Source organism: Nicrophorus vespilloides, unplaced genomic scaffold (assembly GCF_001412225.1).
Source record: "Nicrophorus vespilloides isolate i.1.1-1 unplaced genomic scaffold, Nicve_v1.0, whole genome shotgun sequence".
Taxonomy (NCBI): Eukaryota; Metazoa; Arthropoda; class Insecta; order Coleoptera; family Silphidae; genus Nicrophorus; species Nicrophorus vespilloides.
This window is the reverse complement of record NW_017097224.1, coordinates 98,863-110,400: the sequence shown is the minus strand read 5'-3', so window position 1 is coordinate 110,400 and position 11,538 is coordinate 98,863.

The following is an 11,538-nucleotide window of genomic DNA, read 5'->3' as shown; positions in this document are numbered from 1 at the left end:
TATCATTCAATCGGTCTAATCCCGGGAACGACACATGATTGATGCTCCTCCGCTGATTATATTCGTACACCCTTTATATATATAATACATACACACACTACATATACATATAAACATTTTTTATCCTCCGAAAGAGAGAATTTCTGCACATCCAACGCGATTCCATTTAAGCCACTGATACTTATACCATAGATACATACACAAACGCATCCGTCAGTAAGGGTAATCTGCTTAAAACACAGCATTTTCCTGGACGCGAGTCAACTTCCGGTCAGATTATGTGTTGGGGGGTGGTTGGGATTATCTTTTCGAGGACTCTATTGAAATTTACTTTCCGACTATTGTGAGAGGAGGGTGGTTGTATGGCGCAATTCCGTCTCGTGCAAATGCAGAAACAAAATTGTCAGACGATTCATTAACTCCGGCAACTACTCCCAGTAATTACATGCTAAAAACCCTCCTCATTCTTCCCCTGCTGCAAAACCCTGCCTTCTACGCTCGAAAAAGGACTAAATGATTCGGAAAATGTCCTAAAAGATGTTTAATCAGCGAGCGCGTCTTCTCCGCAAAATTTATTTGGCGAACAACAATCCATTTCGATACAAATACTTGTTTATTTTGGAACGTAGATTTACGTAGGTAATTGCTCACGATTAAATTAGACAATTTAATCTAATTTATTAATTAATTGTGCTTGAAATTATACAAATTAAAATTTTAATATTAAACTAACATTAATAATTTGGGCGGAATGACTTACATTTTTTGATGCACAATTGTCCCATTATTCACACGAACGTACTCAATGTTCACACGAACGTACAATCATCCCCAACCCCAACATAATATAATGAAAAAAAACAATGTAATTACCTTAATTCAGGCCGAAATTATAATAATCATGTCCGTATCATCTAACAACTTACACAAACTTTTTCGAATTTTTTTTTTTAAGTTTCAATATCATAATTATATTAAATCAAATATTGAAAGAACCTATTAACGTTAATTCCCATATAATTGCATTAATTTACATTTTTAGTACACAATTGTCCCATTGTTCGCTCAAACGTACTCGATATTTATACGAACGTACAATTTTCCACTGTATCCCGGCATCATGTAATGAAAAAACAACTAATAATGTTATTTTAGACAGAATTCAATAAACATGTACATAACATTTAACAATTTATAAACTATTTTGGAAAATATTTATTTTATTATGTCTTTCCTTATGTAATAAATATTATCAATCAGTCTTTTAAAGGTAAATTAAATCAAGTTAAATATATAAATATACATCAATTCACTTATAAATGTATTTTTGTATACAAATATGTGTAAGTTCGCTAGAACGTACTCGATGTTCAAACGAACGTACAATTATTTTAGAAAATGATTTGTCGTATCTTACCAAACAATCTTTATATAACCTGAATAAACGTTAATTATCACAAAACAATAGTTGTTAATATAGAAAATCCACTCCGTTAATGCAGAAAATGTACACAATTGTGTAATCCACTAGATACACACGTCTGCAAAGCGTAGAAAACATGCAATCGGCGTGACAATCCATCCTGCAAACAAACGATTTCACCGTGATTCTCTATTTGCTGAATGGTTCTTCGGAGATTAGGCAAACTAATTGCAGCGATTAAGATGAATCCTTTCAGGATGTCGCTTAAAAGTTTTGATGCTGTTTACACGCAGGCAACATTCATTTCGAGCTCGGATTGATCCTTTCTTCGTCGTACGTAACGTTGATTAATCGAGTTTTAAGGCGCGACGAAAGGCCGGAGGGAATGCTCCGCTATCTATCCGGATGGGCGCATCGGTCAATCAGCTTAAATCCCAGTTTAAGATGATTAAATTGATGACGATGCATGTTAATAGCAGATGCACATCCAAATAGAATTACAAATAATAATTCTATTAGTAATAAGAATGATAGCAACAAGAAAGGATGCAATCGTGAGGATGATCCATCCAAGTATCGATGGGATGATGTGCAATATTAGTGAGTGAGATATGGATGGAGAGACAAAGTATGCAAATCCCGCAGTGACTGCATTGAATCCATAAAGCGGATTGAATTTTTATGCCATCCATGGAATTAGCTTTCGGTCACAGTCACAGTTACAATCGTCCTCGATGTGGGCGCGCGCTTGAGGCGTGTCCACCATTGAAAGAGATAAATTGGATCCATGAATTGAAATTCAATTGAAACATTGGGGCATTATTACACACACTTTGGGATTCGCAAATCCAGTCCTATATATATATGAGAGAAACAGTGAGAGAGGCAGAGAATGGGCCCATAATTCCAATAACAAAAATCCCTTGGCACGGATTTGCTTTACACGTGAACTTTCCTCGTTTTTATTTGCCATTGGTTTTGTTTTCAGATACGATCGGAAACGAACAAATTTATTGGCCCAAGAACACGAGGATTTGATGTAGTTCAACAAACAAAACGTTCTTTCAGCTGATCATTCTGAAAATTAACTATACAATCAATTAAAAAAAATACGTCAAATATAATAGTTATACAATAAAACTACATTTCTCTATTGAACATTTTAGGACAAAAAGTCTTATATAAAGGCAAATTGTTTAAAGAAATATAAACAAAGTTACATAAATTACAACAAAAATAATATTCATTATACTTATGAAATAAGTTAATTTGGATGAAGACAAGAAAAAATATATGATACAAATAAATTGATGATAGATATATTAAATTATTTGTATACAAAAGCTTTAAAAGTTGAAGCTTAATAAAGATTGATGCTGAAATACTTAACTGAAAGAATTGGATTTTTCTGAAACATTCAAAGAATGCGTAATTCGGGATTTATGAGATGCTATTATGCGCAGGAGATAAGTAATTTTGGAGAAATGGAAAGAAGCGCAAGAATGTGAAGAGGTCATAAACAGTGCGATTTGTCTTACGGACAATAAAATATAAGAAGAGAAATCCTTTCATTTTTCTGCCGGAGAATAATTTACGTCTTAAGCAAAAAAAAAAGGAAAGAGCAACAAATGATTGGATGTTTGCAAGTTTTAAATGAATTTTGCTTAATAAAATGTACCCTAACCACAAGAAGTGATTTGTTCGTCGAATGTTTCCATTTCCTACGGTTTGTTATTGTGATTGGAGTCGGGACGTATCGATTCGTTGCTCGAGGTTTCCTCTCACTCTATTTCTCTCCTAGGGAAAAAAAAGGGGTAAATAATTTTCCGTTCACTTAAACAAATTCGTTTAGGAAGTGTAACTTTATCCCTCCTCTCCATCGAAGACGCCTCTTTTGCCGAAGAAAGCGAGGCTTAAAAATCGATGGTCGGGTGTATTAACGGTTGCGGGGGTGGAGATGTCTGACCGTCCCCGGGGGGATGCAGTGCCGGAACGGGATGGGAAAAAGGGGAGAAGAAAAAATAGAGGGTGGATGGGATGGTGGAGAGGAGGTGGGGAGGCGGCGAGAGATGCTGCGGGGGCGGCTTTGGCGCATACCAACAAGTCTCGTGGGAGGCTTCGTGACGGGACTCTGCGATACAGTTTTCAGAGGGTAAGTTCAGGGGAGAAGATGATTGCAGCTAGTTTGTTAGTCCATACGAAACCGAGAGGGGTTCTTTCTTTCTGACTGACTAGCAATGCATTTTGTGAGGGGACTGGATGGTTCCTCATCCGACCTTGTCTAGTAATTCGGTAATGCATTCCGACGGCTACCTAATTCGGAATCCCCGGATTGGCGGCCGACGAAGATAGGGAAAAAATCATTAATATCCTCCTCACGGAAAGTGATCCCTGCGAAGTGCGGAATACGTTTCCGGCTACAAACGGAATAGCAAATTTATGCTCATTACCTTACACGCCAGTTCTACATTACGTCACATGACAACTAATGTAAAGCCTACTCGCTGTTGCATTAACAGTGACAACATGATACTTGCCAATCAATTTGTACTAAGCGTTTCTTGACAACTACTTGTAAAGTATCGTATAGTGGAGTAATATGTATTACATGTTGTTACATAATGTAACATTGTCAAATTACATTTACTAGTCTATGATTACTTGATATTACCTTACTAATCTAGTCGATATCTAACAAAAAAATGTAACATATTTTATTGAAACATTATTTTTTATATAAAACTTTGTAAATCCAGACAAAAACATGTTTATTTAATTTTTCCTCAAATCTATCAAAGGTAGAAATTTCTATGAATAAATGATAGTTTTTTAAGTTTATAGTATACTTTGTATTATTCTTATATCTTATCAAAGTATATAATTAATACATTAATTATGATGTGATACTTTCTTATAAGAATTAAAAACTTATAACGAATCAAATTTTCCTACAATTTTTGTAAAATCTGTACATTTTAAGCTATAATGTAGTTCAAATTTCGTTTTGTTAATTTAATGCAATAAACTTGTATAATTATTATAACTAATACCACAGAAACCAATATAATCATTGAAATGAAACATTTATGGCCTCTAAAAGGTATTCAAATATTTAGTATAGAATTAATGTCAATTAATTAATTATATAATTTGCACTTTACAGTAATAATTTATAGCCAAAGTTTACAAATTAATTCACTTTTATGTTGACAGACACTTTTAAATGACTATATTTAAAAAAATATATTAAAACTGAAAAAAATAATATAACTTTCTATTTGTGTCATTAATTTTTGTTAAATATGTCAACAGTTAACCAACTGAGATGGGTGACCTTTTTACATATTATGATTAATAACAGTACTGTTATGATCCAATAATGTCCAATTTTCTACTTGAAATATTTGTAACTGTAGTTTACTATCTTTATTTCAAGATATTAGTTATATATCTTGGTGATTCACGATGTTACACCTAGAAATAACTTCAGACACACCTAAGATTCGCTTCTCTTGAAGAAACAACAGTAAGGATTTGCTTGTATTAAAAGTAAAAACCGTACTTAATAAGACAGAAGAAAAAACCTATTAGACTATGAACAATTAGAAAGACCAACTAAGTAATAAATATTTATACTTAATTTTGTAATGACTTATTGAATATTGTAGGAAATCTTTTGTAAAGTCTAAGTGATTCATATGTTCGCTAGAATTGGTTTGACCTTCGCGTGTTAGGGTGTGCGGTCATTCGTAATAGCCGATGCATGATGCATGCTGCATGTATCGCAAAGCGATGGGTGGGCGGCGTGGAGAGCGGGGGCTGCGGCGGCGGCGGCGGCGGCAGCTCAAGCACCCATATTTCACTTGCAATCTGCAAAGTTTCAGCTTCAGACGCGCGCAGCCCGCTCGATTTACGATCGGCCGCTGTCCGTCTCCGCGGCCGGACATAAATCAACCCACCCTTCCTTCTTCGCACATGAAATTTCCCGAAGAAACGGAAAATCACTATGATATTCCTTTGCGATGGTAGGAGGAGGTGGAGGCCAGAAGGGCGCTCCCGTTTAGCACGTCCCGAATTAATGGGTTTTCCCTCATCCCTCTTTCGGAGGAGCGGGAAGAGGATGAAGAGATTTTATCTGCGGCGCCGATAATTGCGAATTGAAAAATATTCGCGGTTCTCCAGCCTTTTTGGACCTTGAGATGCCGGGGAGGACGTGCATTTATGCTGAATATGGTTCTGGGGGACGGCGCGGCCTGAATACGTATAATGGAATTACGGAAATCTCGCCGCACGGAATGACAAAGAAGGATGGATCTTTAAAGCCTTGTTTATCTAAGGAAGAAGAGGTCTGCAACCTTTTTTTCTCTCCTTCGTCATGGAAGAGACGTTCTAAATATTTCTGCAAACAGAAAGAAACATCATTCGAAAGGTAAATTTACTTACATCCAAATAATAAGATAAATTGTACAAAAACTCACAATATTTTCTTAAAAACACATATATCTTAAGAACATTTTCTAAATTTCTATATTGTTACTCAATCATTATTTTTTTTTAAATTAAAATTAGTATTTTCTATTTTATATGATAAATTCCTTTAATTTCAACAAAGAAAAAAGTTTGATTTATTGACCAATCAAAAAAAAAATATAAAAATTTTCAATATTTCATTCGTATTAAAAACATATACAACTTGATTGTAAAGGTAAAACATGGTTATCAAAGTTTTTTCTTAATAGAACTTTGATGAACCTACAAAATGGGAGTAAACTTCATGTTATAAATATATATTTTTTTATAGAATTTATATTGCGCATAAACCATCATATTTGCAATATAAAAATGTTATACGATACAGATGTTCAGCTACAAAATTAATGTTCCTCGTAAAATTTATATGGCGCTTTTCATTATCGTTTTCACAATCTACATACGAAAGATTTTTAAGGTTTAACTGTGCGAATCTTATTAAACTACTATCGAATTAATAGACATACGACAACATGTTGTAATTATTGTATTATTAGTAAATTTCTTTTATGAAATAAAAATAACTTGTTTACTAAACATTGACCACAGTGTGTGGAGTATTAACACTAAACCTACTGACGCTTCAAGTATACCTATTCCTACCGTGAGCGATCAAATGACCGCTTCAAAACAAAAGGTATAGCTTAATGAAAAATGAGAAATCAGAAATATATATTTTCAAAAAAAAGTCAACTTATACAAAGGACTATTGACCATAGGTCTTTCTACCCTATAGTATGAGATTTTAACCAATTGGACCAATTTCTATTACATTTTTTTACAAAGTTTTTTGAAGTTTTTCTTTTAAATTTTAAATAAAATTTCAAAACCGGTAATTTGACCGTGTATGGTAGGTTTAGTGTTAAATTTTGTATGGGGACAAATTACAATTTCGCCATCTAACTTAAAAATAAATCAATTATAAGGATGTTTTTATAAGATGTAAAACTTGAAGTACAAGTAGTCTAGTAGTCAATATCATATCATAATTATGAATAAGGTCATTATTTCAATCATTATTAACTATCATAATAGTTTTAGTAATTATATCATACTAGAGACTTTCTTCTCACTTAACTACCATCAATTGGACATGGTGCTATTTTACATCCTGAACTGTTGTAAATTATCAAAAGTCAAGTATCCAATAGACGCCATCTAACGTTTAAATTTTTCTTTTTTATTAATTTTTAATTATTTATGCACATGCAAACATTGATTTATTGGTCATTAAAATCGGATGGGTAAGTCTTGCGGTTTAAACCTCTTCAGTCTTCGATGATGATCTGCAGTATGCTGATGATCAGCTCCATAGCTAGTTGGTTTGGGTGATTCTCTAGCCGATGATGGTATTTTGTACTGGGCTTTGCTATTCCTTCCTTAACAAAACTGATGTTAGCTTGCTTGTGGATGTCATCGTTTGTGAAGAACCATGGAGCATTGGAAATTTTCCTCAGCGTTTTGGACTAGAATATCAGTATTATATCAATACTGGTGTTACAGGCAGATCCCCAAAGCTGAATATCGGTTTTAGAATAGCTTTATACAGGAGCACTTTGTTTTCTGTTGATATGCAACAGTGTCTTTCTATTAGCCAGTCCAGCTTCCTAGCCCTCAGATTTTGACATTTTCTCTTGGTTGCTATATGCGTTTTCCAAGTAAGTCGATCTAGGTGGATAATTCTCCACTTTTTTTAGCCAGTTTTCGATGTTAATAAGACTGGCTTGGAGCATTTGTTGGATCAGTGTGCGATGCCAGGATTGCAGTGTCATCAGCAAACGTGGCCACAGTGACTTTTTGAGATGTAGGCAAGTACGCCGTGAAAAGGAGATATAGCAACGTTTAAATGAAAACACAATTATATATAACACGTATGTAATATTGATTATCTTAAGATTAGCAATTCGTTAATTAAAACTGGAGTCGTGATCTGAGTCGTTCCAAAACTTAGAATTTGTAGTCAGTCAGAAAATTTAATTAAGTTTCCTGGCATATGAACAATTCCCAGCGAAATTCGACGTGTCAGGTGCAGCTTAATGGACACACTCCGCCACTCTCTAAACGCATGTATCAATTAAATTTATCTGCAACGTTTTTGGTAATTGTTTTTTGCACCGCAAAATGAATAAAAGCAGGAGAGAAAAATAGCGCATCCGGACAGACGCAAATACAAACCAATGGAAAGAGAACTAAATTAGGTTTCTGGTCCATAACTATTCCGAATTATAAATAATTTCGCGTGATTGATTTGCGGGAAACGAATTCGAAATCGGTCCAACGGTGTAATAGTTGCAAATATCGGCCAGTTCCACTCTAGAAATTACTGCATTAGATAAATGAACAACACCTCTCTCCCTCTCACTCATCCTAGTTGGTTCATCCACTCTACGGCCCTTTGTACCGTTCCATTTTCGAACAAATTGGAATTCGATTTACCTGCAATTAAAATGCGGCAAAACTAACGAAATAAATTGAGAGCTGCCGGGCACCGACTTTATAAGCACTAATTAAACGCCGCTATCTCTCTCTATCATTTGCCGTAATCTCTGCTGCACCAAATAACAGCACGAAGATTTCAAATTAAATTGGAATATTGTTCGTTAATTTAGAAATTCAGCATATACCAATTATATTTAATTTCAAGTAATTTAAAACTAGTTTTTTAACCAATGTTAATACCAATTTGTTCTTTCAGTATTTTCAGAATGATAATTGGATTTAGGTTGTAATCTCGATCTGAATTGGGTTAGATATATCAGTTTGAAATTAGTTTGAATGCAAATAATTCCTACAGGAATTATATAAATCAAGGAAACAATCATGTTATAGATCAGCGTTTCTCAACCTTTTTGATGCACGAATTAATTTAATTTGTTTGTAGTTGTACTACCACCTAATTACTAAGAATATTTCATCAGTTTTTCGCTTTGACATAAGGTGACAGCTGTCATTTCGCATTTTTGGTCCCATTGGTTGAGAAACGCTGATGTACAAGGTTTTACTAAAGCTTATCCTGAATATTGATGTAATAATTTAATGCAAAATGCTGCAAATATAATAAGATTTTAAGTTATATAAAATATACTAGAAAATAATTACATTAGACAGAAGATAAAGATTTTGCCCCACGTTAGTCACCAAAAGAACATATTTATTTCGACTAATTTCTAATGATCATTCGAAGATAGTTAGATAGAAAACGTATAGAGAAATTAATATATGAAATATTTGCCTTAATAAAAAAATGTATGCAATTTTACATCGTGCCCCACGTTGGACGCCGAAATGAAGTAACACATTTTAACACGAGTTATTGCGTCACAGCGAACGAAGTAGAACGGAACACGACAAAGAACTTCGCGATGAAAACTGACAGGGCTACGAAAAAAAAAATATGAATTCTCCCTTTATGAGACTTTTATTATAATTTTTTTGTACGTTGCAAAAGCATTTGAAAAGCGGAAACGTACGCGCATATCTGTCTACAATCTGGTCGTACGTAACGCAATACAAATTACGTGCGAGTGGATGCGAATTGGAGAGCGCGCCATCTCGCTTTTGATGTGCAAAGCGCGGATCAAATTTGCATCAATTTAATACAAACCACTTTTTTTATATTTATTCGAAGCAAAGAAGAGTTGATGTGTGTTTCTGCCTGTCTGGATGCAAGGAGACGTCCTGACCCGATGGAATGTTGATATTAGTGGGGTGGGGGGTAAGATCCATCCTCGACAAACAAATATCGCTTTATGTTCACATACATTCACGTCCATTCCGAAGAAGAGGGTGCCCTGTTTTCTCTTTTCTACTTCTTTTTTTGTGTGTGTGTGTAGGGCCACGCGAGTGTTGCTGCTCCCTTCACGGAGCTCTTCGCGAAATATTGAACAATATTTGCTTCGGCCTTTTTCTTCTCCTATTCTCTCTTCTTTTTGTATATTGCATCCCCCTGGGCCCTTTCCAGTTCGATGAGGAGCATCGCAGCCGCCGCCGCCGCGATTTCGTTTCCATTAAATTCACCCCGTGTATTTGATGTTGTTTTATTGCAGCCCTTCGACTATTCTATCAGCGCGATATTTTCCTCCACTTCAAACACGCATTGTTTTCAGTGACAACTTCGCAGGGCTTATTTCCTCTTTCGTTTCTTTCTTTCCCTTGTTTTCGTTCCCTTTGTCCGCGGGGATAACATGTCGTTCATTGTTCTTCCGCTCTCCAAGAACCCGGAAAGTAAATGCACTTACTGTGAATCTAAATCTGCTGCAAATAGCGAAACGAGCGGCGGTTTTTTTGAAGAGTTCTTGGTGAAGATGGAGGAAGAAGAGGAAGAGAGGCAAGAACAACATCATTTCTGGCCGATTTATTTTAATGCTCGAGACATGCGGGCGTTTAACGAAGCCAAACTGCTACGATTCTCTCGGCGGCATTGATTTACAAGAACCCATACATCAAATCTACAATCGATTACGAAACAAACAAGTAATAACTTCTCAAATAGGAGGTCATTAAGTCCATCAAATAAAACATTCAAACGTTCGGATTTCGTCTGTAATTTCATTTTCCTTCTACCACATTTAATCATTTAATCCGATCTGACAGTAATAAAAGTTATTGATTTCATATCTAAAGCGACTTTCAAAATTGTATCCCTTACTTGTTTTACTACATATACATTTTATTCATATTTCTTAATTTCTTTTAGTAAACACACATTATATTTTATAAACAAATTCAAGATAAACTAAATGTAGATCAAAATTACTTATTAAATATTGATTTAAGTATTCTTTATAACATAATATGTCTGCGAAGTGTACCAACTATTATTATTGTCAAATGACATTGACAACTATAATTGTACACTGTGATGTAACTTGTAGTACACTTGACATTTTTTGCTGAAGCATACGTTGATCCAGCATTTGATGCACAATGATTATATTTTCATTAAATAATTTAGGTATTCTGAAAATACCAACTATATAATTTGAAGGTTTTACTCATTTAATCACTTATACTAATTAGAAAATTTAATCACAAATATATCTTTACGGACAGTTCAATTCGTGAAATATATCTGACCAAGGCCATTAGGATAATCAAGTAAGTACGAGTCCCATAATTATAGAATCTTCAGGATATCCATTCTCCAATTAAAAGATATATGTAAACAATACAATACAGCAATAATGATAATACTGCAAAATATGAATTCGAAAGAATAAAACAGAAGAAATTAAATAGATATTCATGTATCTAAATAAGAATATCTAGTATTTTGATTAATGACAATTTGGTACAATAATGCTCAATATGTTTCCAAAATATTGATGAAGAGGATGATAAATTTTATTGAATGAATTTGATGATGGTTTTTCAGTGGAAGATTTAGAAAATCTTGTTAGTAACGAAGATAAAGTATACTTGACATATTAATGTATTATTCCACATGCAGTGTTGATGCAGCATTATATAATATTAATGTAAGAGACTAAAATAGTTATGGTTTTCTAGGAAAGTTAACCTATGTAAAGGTCATATATAGTTTCCGTGGTGTAGTGGTTATCACATCCGCCTAACACGCGGAAGGT